We start from the raw sequence: 13,101 nt of genomic DNA, 5'->3' as shown, positions 1-13,101 counted from the left end.
AACTGCTTTGTAATATTATGTCTCCAAAACCATTGAAAATTAATGTTTTGAGGCAATTAGCATACAGGACATGTTAAATTAGCTTGACAATTACTGTGACTGCTAGGAAAATTAGACATTCATAAACAATGTGAAACAGTGAATAATGAAAATATATTCTGAATTGGCAGAGTAAGCAAGCAATACAATTGAAATAAATACATATTTTTACTGAATTCTGACCATTATGTTGTTAAAAGGACTGTCACCTCTGGATACCATCAGATGATTCATCTCACTGGAGATATCCTGGTTACATATTTTAATAAATATTCATAAATTCCTCTAGGCTTCACCTCTCCATATCTTAAAATAGTAAAATAAAACAGAATAAGGCATGCAGAGTCCGTTTTTGGTTTTCTTACCTCTGCCCTTAAAAATTAGTTTAGAAATAAAATCCCTCAGCTTCAGATCACACCAAAATTCATATCCAGTTAGAGTAAAACTCTTTCCATTCTTACCAGCACATGTCAACTTCTGGTCATTTTAGGTACCTGGGGACTGATTTTTAAAGGTTTTTAGGAGGTAGGCACCTAGATGCTTTTGAAAACCCCATTAAGGATATGTCTACACTCTGAAATTAGGTCGAATTTATAGAAGTTGGTTTTTTAGAAATCGCTTTTAGATAGTCGATTTGTGTGTGTCTCCACACAAAATGCTTTAAGTGCATTAAGTGCATTAACTTGGTGGAGTGATTCCACAGTACCGAGGCTAGCATCAACTTCCGGAGTGTTGCACTGTGGGTAGCTATCCCACAGTTCCCGCAGTCTCTGCTGCCCATTGGAATTCTGGGTTGAGATCCCAATGCCTGATGGGGCAAAAAACATTGTCGTGGGTGGTTCTGGGTACAAATCATCAGGCCCTCCTTCCCTCCCTCCCTCTGTGAAAGCAACGGCAGACAATCGTTTCGCGCCTTTTTTCATGAGTTACCTGTGCAGACGCCATACCACGGCAAGCATGGAGCCCGCTCAGCTCACTGTCACCGTATGTCTCCTGCGTGCTGGCAGATGTGGTACTGCATTGCTACACAGCAGCAGCAACCCATTGCCTTGTGGCAGCAGACGGTACAATAGGCCTGAAAACCATCCTCATCATGTCTGAGGTGCTCCTGGCCGCCTCGGTAAGATTGGTCAGGAGCGCCTGGGCAGATATGGGTGCAGGGACTAAATTAGGAGTGACCCGACCAGGTCATTCTCTTTAGTCCTGCAGGCAGTCCTATTGTACCATCTTATGGTGAGCAGGCAGGAGATGTGGATGCCTAGCAGTCCTATTGCACCATCTTCTGCCGAGCAGGCAGGAGATGTAGATGGCTTGCAGTCCTTCTGCACCATCTTCTGCCGAGCAGGCAGGAGATGTGGATGGCTTGCAGTCCTTCTGCACCATCTGCTGCCAGCCAAAGATGTAAAAGATAGATGGAGTGGATCAAAACAAGAAATAGACCAGATTTGTTTTGTACTCATTTGCTCCCCCCTCCCTCCCTCCAGTCCTGCCTGAAATACTCCTTGATGTAAAGCCACCCTCTTTGTTGATTTTAATTCTCTGTAAGCCAACCCTGTAAGCCATGTCGTCAGTCACCCCTCCCTCCGTCAGAGCAACGGCAGACAATCGTTCCGTGCCTTTTTTTTGTGCGGACGCCATACCATGGCAAGCATGGAGCCCACTCAGATAACTTTGGCAATTAGGAGCACATTAAACACCACACGCATTATCCAGCAGCCTATGCAGCACCAGAACCTGGCAGAGCCATACCCGGCGAGGAGGCGACGTCAGCGCAGTGACGTGAGTGATGAGGACATGGACACAGACTTCTCTCAAAGCATGGGCCCTGCCAATGTGGGCATCATGGTGCTAATGGGGCAGGTTCATGCCGTGGAATGCCAATTCTGGGCCTGGGAAACAAGCACAGACTGGTGGGACCCCACAGTGTTGCAGGTCTGGGACGATTCCCAGTGGCTGCGAAACTTTCGCATGCATAAGGGCACTTTCATGGAACTTTGTGACTTGCTTTCCCCTGCCCTGAAGCGCATGAATACCAAGATGAGAGCAGCCCTCACAGTTGAGAAGCGAGTGGCAATAGCCCTGTGGAAGCTTGCAATGCCAGACAGCTACCGGTCAGTTGGGAAACAATTTGGAGTGGGTAAATCTACTGTGGGGGCTGCTGGGATGCAAGTAGCCCATGGAATCAAAGATTTGCTTATATCAAGGGTAGTGACCCTGGGAAATGTGCAGGTTATAGTGGATGGCTTTGCTGCAATGGGATTCCCTAACTGTGGTGGGGCCATAGACGGAACCCATATCCCTATCTTGGCGCCGGAGCACCAAGCTGGCGAATACATAAACTGCAAGGGGTACTTTTCAATAGTGCTGCAAGCACTGGTGGAACACAAGGGATGTTTCACCAACATCAACGTGGGATGGCCGGGAAAGGTACATGACGCTCGCATCTTCAGGAACTCTGGTCTGTTTCAAAAGCTGCAGGAAGGGACTTTATTCCCAGACCAGAAAATAACCGTTGGGGATGTTGAAATGCCTATAGTTATCCTTGGGGACCCAGCCTACCCCTTAATGCCTTGGCTCATGAAGCCGTACACAGGCAGCCTGGACAGTAGTCAGAAGCTGTTCAACTACAGGCTGAGCAAGTGCAGAATGATGGTAGAATGTGCATTTGGACGTTTAAAAGCGCGCTGGCGCAGTTTACTGACTTGGTTAGACCTCAGCAAAACCAATATTCCCACTGTTATTACTGCTTGCTGTGTGCTCCACAATATCTGTGAAAGTAAGGGGGAGACGTTTATGGCGGGGTGGGAGGTTGAGGCAAATCGCCTGGCTGCTGGTTTCGCACAGGCAGACACCAGGGTGGTTAGAAGAGCACAGGAGGGTGCGGTGCGCATCAGAGAAGCTTTGAAAACCAGTTTCATTACTGGCAAGGCTACAATGTGAAAGTTCTGTTTGTTTCTCCTTGATGAAACCCCCCGCCCCTTGGTTCACTCTACTTCCCTGTAAGCTAACCACACTCCCCTCCTCCCTTCGATCACCGCTTGCAGAAGCAATAAAGTCATTGTTGCTTCACATTCATGCATTCTTTATTAATTCATCACACAAATAGGGAGATAACTGCCAAGATAGCCCAGGAGGGGTGGTGGAGGAGAGAAGCACTGGGAGGGATGGTGGAGGAGGGAAGGACAAGGCCACACAGCACTTTAAAACTTATTGAATGCCAGTCTTCTGTTTTTTGGGCAATCCTCTGTGGTGGAGTGGCTGGGTGGCCAGAGGCCCCCGCACCGCATTCTTGGGCATCTGGGTGAGGAGGCTATGGAACTTGGGGAGGAGGGCGGTTGGTTACACAAGGGCTGTAGCAGCAGTCTGTGCTCCAGCTGCCTTTGCTGCAGCTCAACCATACACTGGAGCATATTGGTTTGATCCTCCAGCAGCCTCAGCATTGAATCCTGCCTCCTGTCATCACGCTGCTGCCACCTTTCAGCTTCAGCCCTGTCTTCAGCCCACCACTTACTCTCTTCAACCCGCCACCTCTCCTCCCGGTCATTTTGTGCTTTCCTGCACTCTGACATTGTCTGCCTCCACGCATTCGTCTGTGCTCTGTCAGTGTGGGCAGACAGCATGAGCTCAGAGAACATTTCATCACGAGTGCGTTTTTTTCTCTTTCTAATCTTCACTACCCTCTGGGAAGGAGAAGATCCTGTGATCCTTGAAACACATGCAGCTGGTGGAGAAAAAAAAAGGGACAGTGGTATTCAAAAAGACACATTTTATGGAACAATGGGTACACTCTTTCATGGTAAACCTTGCTGTTAACATTACATACATAGCACATGTGCTTTCGTTCCAAGGTTGCATTTTGCCTCCCCCCACCGCGTGGCTAACCCCTCCCCCTTCCTCTCTCCCCGTGGCTAACAGCGGGGAACATTTCTGTTCGGCCACAGGCAAACAGACCAGCAGGAACAGGCACCTCTGAATGTCCCCTGAAGAAAAACACCCTATTTCAACCAGGTGACCATGAATGATATCACTCTCCTGAGGATAACACAGAGAGATAAAGAACGGATGTTGTTTGAACGCCAGCAAACATACACTGCAATGCTTTGTTCTACAATGATTCCCGAGTACATGCTACTGGCCTGGAGTGGTAAAGTGTCCTACCATGGAGGACGCAATAAGGCTGCCCTCCCCAGAAACCTTTTGCAAAGGCTTTGGGAGTACATCCAGGAGAGCCGCGAATGCCAGGGAAAATTAATCATTACACATGCTTGCTTTTAAACCATGTATAGTATTTTAAAAGGTACACTCACCGGAGGTTCCTTCTCCGCCTGCCGGGTCCAGGAGGCAGCCTTGGGTATGTTCGGGGGGTACTGGCTCCAGGTCCAGGGTGAGAAACAGTTCCTGGCTGTCGGGAAAACCGGTTTCTCCGCTTGCTTGCTGTGAGCTATCTACAACCTCATCATCATCGTCTTCCTCATCCCCAAAACCTGCTTCCGTGTTGCCTCCATCTCCATTGAAGTAGTCAAACAACACAGCTGGGGTAGTGGTGGCTGAACCCCCTAAAATGGCATGCAGCTCATCATAGATGTGGCATGTTTTGGGCTCTGACCCGGAGCGGCCGTTTGCCTCTCTGGTTTTCTGGTAGGCTTGCCTCAGCTCCTTAAGTTTCATGCGGCACTGCTTCGGGTCCCTGTTATGGCCTCTGTCCTTCATGCCCTGGGAGATTTTGACAAATGTTTTGGCATTTTGAAAACTGGGACGGAGTTCTGATAGCATGGATTCCTCTCCCCATACAGTGATCAGATCCCGTACCTCCCGTTCAGTCCATGTTGGAGCTCTTTTGCGATTCTGGGACTCTATCATGCTGATCATGACTATCTCTGCTGATGAGCTCTGCATGGTCACCTGCAGCTTGCCACGCTGGCCAAACAGGAAATTGAAATTCAAAACTTCGCGGGCCTTTTCCTGTCTACCTGGCCAGTGCATCTGAGTTGAGAGTGCTGTCCAGAGTGGTCACAATGGAGCACTCTGGGATAGCTCCCAGAGGCCAATACCATCTAATTGCGTCCACAGTACCCCAAATTTGATCCAGCAAGGCCGATTTCAGCGCTAATCCCCTTGCCGGGGGTGGAGTAAGGAAATCGATTTTAAGAGCCCTTTAAGTCGAAAAAAAGGGCTTCATCGTGTGGACGGGTGCAGGTTTATATCAATTTAACACTGCTAAATTCGCCCTAAACTCCTAGTGTAGACCAGGGCTAAGTGCTTATCTGTGTCTTTAGGAGTCTAAAGAGCTTGGAGCCCAATCCTGTGAGCTGCTGAGCACCTCCTGCTAGACACTGAAGGTGTGTCTCCATTTGGAGCTGGAGGTGTAAATGCCAGATCAAGGAGATGTAGCTCAATCAGAGCTAACGCAGGTATCACATGCAGCGAGAGGGGCAGGAGGGGTGAGCCACCTTGAGGTTGATCCCATCTAAGACCCTAGGTACCTACTCGGGTTATAAGAGCCTTCTGCTGCCACAGCTATATTCTATTTTTGGTGTGCTGGCTCTATGAGAGCTTGCATAGGCATTTCTCCTTGAGCTGGGAATCACACCCCAGCCTGAAGTGTAGACATACCCTAGGAACCCTCAACTCTCACTGGAGCCTGACTGAAGACAATGAGAGTTAACGCTGCTCAGTAACCTTCAAAATCAGCCCTTTGTTCGATGCCATAATTCAGATACACGTGCTGTATACTAGAACTGGGCGAGAAACGTGTTTCCTGTCCTGTGAGAATTTTCTAGATTTTAAACAGAAGTTTCCCTCCCTAACCAGAGCAAAAATTTGAAATCTTTACAATCTCTGTGAATGGAAAATCTGAAAAAAAATCCTCATTGGGCCAATGGAAATATTTATTTCCAATAAATCCGAAAGGTTTCATTTAAATGTTAACTATTTTTATTAGTTTTACTATAAATTCACTTATTTTTTTAAATGAAAAACTTGTTTGGATCCCCCAAACAGAACCTTTTTCAGTTAGAAAATGTCAAAACAGGATGTTTTGACAATTTCAAAACTTTTTTTCTAAAATCATGAAATTAGTCAAAACTGAGCCTTTCCCACAAAGTTTCAGTTTTAAGAAATCGGCAGTTACCTACAAAAAATAGTTAAAAAATTCCCAGCCAGTTCTAGTACTGTACTTCCTTGCAAACTTTTAAAAAAAGGTTATTTTATTTTTGTTTCCATTGCTCTGTCTCGTACAGGCCAGCTTTCATAGCATTCCATTCCCAAAAGCTTTTTCCTCAGGTGGGAGTTAAGTGGATGTCTTTACTTCTATAATTATATTATATACTCAGTGGAGTGACAACCTTGTCTTATTTTGTATCTATAAGCATGATGCACACCTATGATGATATGTAAATTATGACAGATATTCCCACATTGGGTTTAAAAATAAAACAATTCAATTTCAGAATCTCACTACTCAGATTTTTTTAAATGCACCCCAAATGCAGGTATCCAGTCAGACACTGACCACCCGTATGAGTAGGGCAGACATAACCCTCAGTGTTTATGTTTTACTCCCTTTCTGTGCAGTTTTGCCAGGTAACAGGACTCTGAAGATTCTTTCCTGCTGGACTGAGGTTTTATTGTTGTCACATCCTGGAAATGCTCAGTCTGTTTTGGAGGATACAGGCTTCCTGTCCATCCCGGATTACTCAGAGGATGGTCTCCTCTGGCTACAAGAGGCTTTGGGAGAGATCCAAAGGGACAAACATAAGGTCATCTACTTCTGATTATCTTGTTCTTGGACCCCCTGTGGGATTAGGTGCCATGTCACTCAGATAACACCCACCTTCTCTGCAGGAAGCAGCTCCTGAATTTTCTTAAGTATGCTTGAATCTACAATGTCAGCATTAGACAGGAAGACTGCTCCTTCCAGAGGGAAGTACGAAGGTCAGTTCCAAATACAAAACCAATTGGGTCATTAGGATCAGGGCCCAAGGCATTGGGCCTCTGTACAGCAACCTGACTCCAAGCACCAGGAGCTGCCCCATAGTCAATCACAGAGAGTCCTGGACCAAGAACCTGATGCTTGTCTTCTATCTCCAGCAGTTTGAAGGTGCTCTGGTAACAATAATTCTGTTGCCTTCACAAATGGCTCCTTCAAGTGCCACTCCAGCCAGCAATGCTCTGCCCCAGTTTTGCTCTTCAGACACCATGCTGCAGTGCAGAACCTTGGACACTGAAGCGTAGTTGTCATAAATATAAAGGGAAGGGTAAACCCCTTTGAAATCCCTCCTGGCCAGGGGAAAGCTCCTCTCACCTGTAAAGGGTTAAGAAGCTAAAGGTAACCTCGCTGGCACCTGACCAAAATGACCAATGAGGAGACAAGATACTTTCAAAAGCTGGGAGGAGGGAGAGAAACAAAGGGTCTGTGTCTGTCTGTAGTCGTCTTGGCCGGGGATAGACCAGGAATGGAGTCTTAGAACTTTTAGTAAGTAATCTAGCTAGGTATGTGTTAGATTATGATTTCTTTAAATGGCTGAGAAAAGAATTGTGCTGAATAGAATAACTATTTCTGTCTGTGCATCTTTTTTGTAACTTAAGGTTTTGCCTAGAGGGGTTCTCTATGTTTTTGAATCTAATTACCCTGTAAGATATCTACCATCCTGATTTTACAGGGGGGATTTCTTTATTTCTATTTACTTCTATTTTTTATTAAAAGTCTTCTTGTAAAAACTGAATGCTTTTTCATTGTTCTCAGATCCAAGGGTTTGGGTCTGTGGTCACCTATGCAAATTGGTGAGGCTTTTTATCCAACATTTCCCAGGAAAGGGGGGGGTGCAAGTGTTGGGAGGATTGTTCATTGTTCTTAAGATCCAAGGGTCTGGGTCTGTAGTCACCTAGGCAAATTGGTGAGGCTTTTTACCAAACCTTGTCCAGGAAGTGGGGTGCAGGGTTTTGGGAAGTATTTTGGGGGGAAAGACGCGTCCAAACAGCTCTTCCCCAGTAACCAGTATTAGTTTGGTGGTGGTAGCGGCCAGTCCAAGGACAACGGGGGGAATATTTTGTACCTTGGGGAAGTTTTGACCTAAGCTGGTAAAGATAAGCTTAGGAGGTTTTTCATGCAGGTCCCCACATCTGTACCCTAGAGTTCAGAGTGGGGGAGGAACCTTGACAGTAGTGCTCACCAACCACCATAACAGCTCATGGCCCTAGCCAAGTTCTGTGGGTCACACCCTTTAAAAAGTTGTTATAACTACATATTTTTAAAACATAGCAGAGAAAACTGGATGACTTAGGATACTAGTAAAGCCTTTTCCTTTTAGAACATTTGTTCAAATCCAGCCTTTGTCAGTACTAACTGGGACTTGTTACCATCTGATGGCTGTTCAATGACATGTGAAATGAGATAGTGTTCTTAAACAGTTATTGTGCTGATGTCTGCATCATAATTGGCACCCTTGTTGGCAGCCTTAGGAAAAAGTGATAAGACTGGGGTATGTCTACACTACAATTAGACACACAGGCCCAGCCCATACCAGCTGACTCGCGCTAAGGGGCTGTTTAATTGCAGTGTAGATGGTTGGGCTGCAGCCCGAGCTCTGGGACCCTCCCACCTCTCGAGGTCCTAGTACCTGGGCTCCAGCCTGAGCCTGAACCTCTACCCTGCAATTAAACAGCTCTTTCGCCCAAGTCCAAGTTAGTTGGCATGGGCCAGACGCAGGTTTTTAATTGCAGCATAGACATACCCTAAAAGAGCATGGCAAATTGAACTACCTTCTCCAACCTCCTACGGGTGGTCCCTCCACGACATGCATAAGGCAGACTGTTGGGACTGCACGGAGAACCTTGCAGTATCCCTGCTAGTTCTGTGCTTGTCCTGTGAACGGAGTCAGTGTTGCCAGTCTCATGATTTTATCATAAGGCTTTCAATGCTTGTTTTTTCCCCTCTTAAAGCCCCAGCTCTTGGAGTCAAATGAAAACACAAGACTTGTAGCTTTTCTTTTGAAAAGTTTCTAGCTCTTATGGTTATGAAGAAAAGCTTGAAAGCATGGCCTGGATGTACCACAAAGGTTCAAAACTCAGAAGGCAAATGTACTGGTTTTCTAGTGGATATAATGATTTTTAGGGGGTCCTGACTCAGGATTTTGGAACACTTTGGGCTAGTAATAGTGTTTCCAGATGTCAGTCTGACATCTTTCACAAACACTATTACATTTTCAAGAAACAGTATTTGACAAAATAAATATCAGGGTATCTGAATATATGGCACTTTCTATAGCAGCTGGCAAAGAATGCCCAGTTGTAAGCCTGTTTTCAGAAGCACCAAAAGACAGCAATGAAAGGGTCCAGGGTTTTACAATGGCTTGGTGTCTGAATTTTGTTTTTAGTATTTTCTTTTACTTAAAACCAACCATAAATTCAATGATCAGTACATTATTTTGGCATTATTGCTGCCTGTTCATTTTACAATAATCATGCAAATTCTAATTCCTGAAAACTACAGAAAGCCAAAATACTGTATCTTGCTCGTTATGCATACAACAAAAAGAGAAAGCATCAAAATACCCTCCCCGCACACACACCTCTTCTCAATTCATAGCTCTGGTCTACACTGTGTGTGTGTGCGTGGGGGGAAATCGATCTATGTGAATAATGTAGTTGAAGTCGACATACTTAGATCGACTTACTGTGGTGTCTTCACCGCGGTGAGTCGATTGCTGCCGCTCCCCCATCAACTCCGCCTGCGCCTCTTGCAGCGGTGGAGTACAGGAGTCGATGGGAGAGCGCTCGGGGATCAATTTATCACGTCTAGACTAGAAGCAATAAATCGACCCCCACTGGATCGATCGCTGCCCGCCGATCCGGCGGGTAGTGTAGACATACCCTTAGTGTACACAAATTCAGACAGCTACACGCTTAACAATACATCAGAAAGTGGGTGCCAAATATAGTCCTGTAGTGCCACCTTGAGTTCAGAAACAATGTGCAATCCCAGCTAATTCCTAAAATTATCATTCTGGCAGCAGTGCCCTCCAACATTAGATAGACAGAAGCAGATACACTTTGAAGATTGTTTAGTAACTGAGCATCTCCTGGGGCATCAGAGAATGTGCCACAGGGACATTTACAAACATTACCCTTGGTATGTATAATTTCATGCAATCTAGAAAACACAATTTACAATATAGATTGTTCTGTCTACATGTGATCTCTCTAGGTGCAGCAGAACATAATGGTCAGAGCTCAATAAATCTGGTACCAGCTCTGGAGATAAGGTGCCCATACCCACAGAATAGATGCAGCTGAAAGATTTTGTTTTCAGTTTTGAGCAGTTTAGCCACATTGTGGTGTTTTTATTCCAAACTGGAGAAACTCATTGTATGGTCATCCCATGGCGGTCCAAATTTTCCATATTTATCTTATGTGTTATCCACAGCGAAGAGTTCTGCTGTCAAAACTGACTGAACCTGCTCACTATTCTGGTAGTAAAATGGAATTATAGTGGCTAATTCTGTCATCAAACTTTAGTGGGTTACACATGCATCAGGTTTGTCACAGATCTGTGGACAGCAAAAGAAAGGCGGAATTACAGGCTTCCACAAACGTGGGGTACAGTCTATTAGTGGTTTACGTGGGAAGGACCTGAGGGAGCACAGAATGTGGATAAAATCTGGGTTTTTTTAAAATGATTTTTAAATTTAAATTAAATACAGGTTTATTTTTTAAAAATGAGCCTATTTGAAATTATAACCACCCATGCTAAGGCCAAAATTTATTACAATCTATTAAAATATTTTAAATAAAATAAATATTAAGCAGTACACAATTCTGCTGAAATTTTTAAAAAAGCCAAACCACTAAACTGGTGGATTTCACTGGCCAAGCACCTGAAACCAGAGCTTGATGAAGTGCTACTCCAGCTTTTGAGAGCAGAAGCCTCTTCTGCAGGTGAGGGGAGAATATTTTCTTCTTCATTTTGGTTTATTCAACAAGACCAGTTCACGACTAGTTCACCCAAAGTTAAGAAACCAATTTGGAGTTGAAAATGTCAGAAAGCTCGTTTTCCTCCTCTGATATATGAGCAACTAGAGGAGGATAAGATCTATTAGTTATAAAGTCTTGAAGGACATGGTGACCAGAAACAATCACTTCAGTTCACTAACTACGGATAATGCTTTGTTTAAAAAATCGGTTTAAAATACAAAACATGTTTTGATTAAGTTTGCTGGTTACAGAAGAATAAAGTTTAAGTAGCTTTATTTAAATAAGAAAAAATAAAATAAAATACTGTTTTTGTGCATTTTTAAATGAATACAAATTTATCCAAATAGAACTTGACACAAACCAGGAGTAAAACATTAATCAAACTAGTAAAGAAATACATCATTCACTATCTTTTAACATCATAAAATATGTAAAACTAAGATTCTTAACAAACATAAGTGAAGCTATATAATTGCTTAAATAAATGTGTATAGATATATCCTATCTTTCTGCTTAACAAAAAGAAGCACCAAATTTAGTGTAGATGCTATATTTAGTTCCGAATCAACATATTTGAATGGTTTCAGAGTAGCAGCCATGTTAGTCTGTATCCGCAAAAAGAACTTATTTGTTAGTCTCTAAGGTGCCACAAGTACTCCTGTTCGTTTTGCATATTTGCATACCAACCAATCAATCAATCTTTCTGCAGGAAAATAACTAGAAAGTACAAATGCAAAACACAATTAACCTCAACCATTAAAACTGAGGTTTCCTGCTGCTTGCTGATTTAAATTATGAAAATTGGTGATTTAAAATTGCAATTAAAGTTGGTGATTTTAAAATAATTTTGATTTAAATCAATCTACCTTGGCTATGACTCTTCAGAATTCTACTATAATATAGTATATTATTTAATATGCTGTATTACGTATACCCACTTTTCCAATTGATGTTACACTATGATGAAATTGCTTTCATTACATCTCTCTGGATATGCTGGAATAAAAACCCACATATTGAATATTTCTTTGGCAGACTATTCCACATCCCAGTAACACAGAGAAAAATCCCGTCCTGGTATTTAATCCAAACCTTTCTCTCCCCCTCTCAGATTGTCATCAGACATATAACTTTTCCATGACACTTAAAAAGGATATTTTCTACATCAAAAGTCATATGGCTACTTGAGCTTCCAAAGAATACCAAGTCATATCCAAATATCTTGGTTGGTTCAGGTTTCAGAGTAACAGCCGTGTTAGTCTGTATTCTGGTTGGTTCAGTCTTTGAGTTAGTGATTTCTCAGATAACTGCTACTGTGTGGCCAGCAGAGGGAGCACACGCCATTGTGACTTTATTCTCACAGATCTATCAAAATAGTGCTGTTTTGTTCACTCAACATGACATGCTCATTTTTAAATACTTTATGGAAGCGATTTGGAATCCTCTTCCTCACTCAATACATGCAATCAGAAGTTAATGGGGCAATGATCTGAGGCCTAAAAATGGGAGACCAGAATCATCCAAAGTGTATTCTTCCTTCTAAAAAGAAAAGAACTCAGCCATAGTTATGAGTATCATCCACATGCAAAGTAAATCCTGGAATAACAATAGCTCTTATACAGTGCTTTCAGCCATAGATCTCAATGTGCTTTTTACAGAGGAGGGTGAGTATCACAATCTCCATTTTACAGAGGGGGCAACTAAGGCATATAGAGGCAAAATGACTTTCTCAAGGTCACATAGCAAATCAGTGGCAGAGCTGATAATAGACTTCAAATCTCTTGATTCCCATGCAGTGCTCTAGCCACCTAACTTTGATGTCTCCATAACTATAAAGCATTAAATGGCTTCACTTGGTTAGACATTTAAGATAAAAGACTAAGCTAAATTACAGCAAGAAAGGAAAGAAGAGTTTGATATAGGAAAGAAAGCTGCCCCTCATTTATTAGTGTACAGGTGGGCCCTGAAAAGAGTGATCTGCGGATACCAAATATTGTAGCACAGGGCTTAAAAAATCCACTAGTTACCGACAAGAGAGACGCTTACTTGGCAAGCTCAGGGGCCTGCAGAATGTAAGCTATTGTTTAAAAC

The 13,101-nt window shown here is 43.5% G+C and overlaps 1 protein-coding gene and 1 pseudogene across 4 annotated transcripts in view; both read right to left on the bottom strand.

Moving 5' to 3' along the window:
- The window catches only part of SLC35F3 (solute carrier family 35 member F3), a 292,476-nt gene that overhangs the window by 183,320 nt on the left and 96,055 nt on the right, over nucleotides 1-13,101 (bottom strand). The window lies entirely within an intron of this gene.
- LOC140908213 (rRNA methyltransferase 2, mitochondrial pseudogene) lies at nucleotides 6,580-7,279 on the bottom strand (annotated as a pseudogene).

This window comes from Lepidochelys kempii, chromosome 3 (assembly GCF_965140265.1).
Source record: "Lepidochelys kempii isolate rLepKem1 chromosome 3, rLepKem1.hap2, whole genome shotgun sequence".
NCBI classification, from domain to species: Eukaryota; Metazoa; Chordata; order Testudines; family Cheloniidae; genus Lepidochelys; species Lepidochelys kempii.
This window is presented reverse-complemented; position numbering and strand designations above follow the sequence as displayed.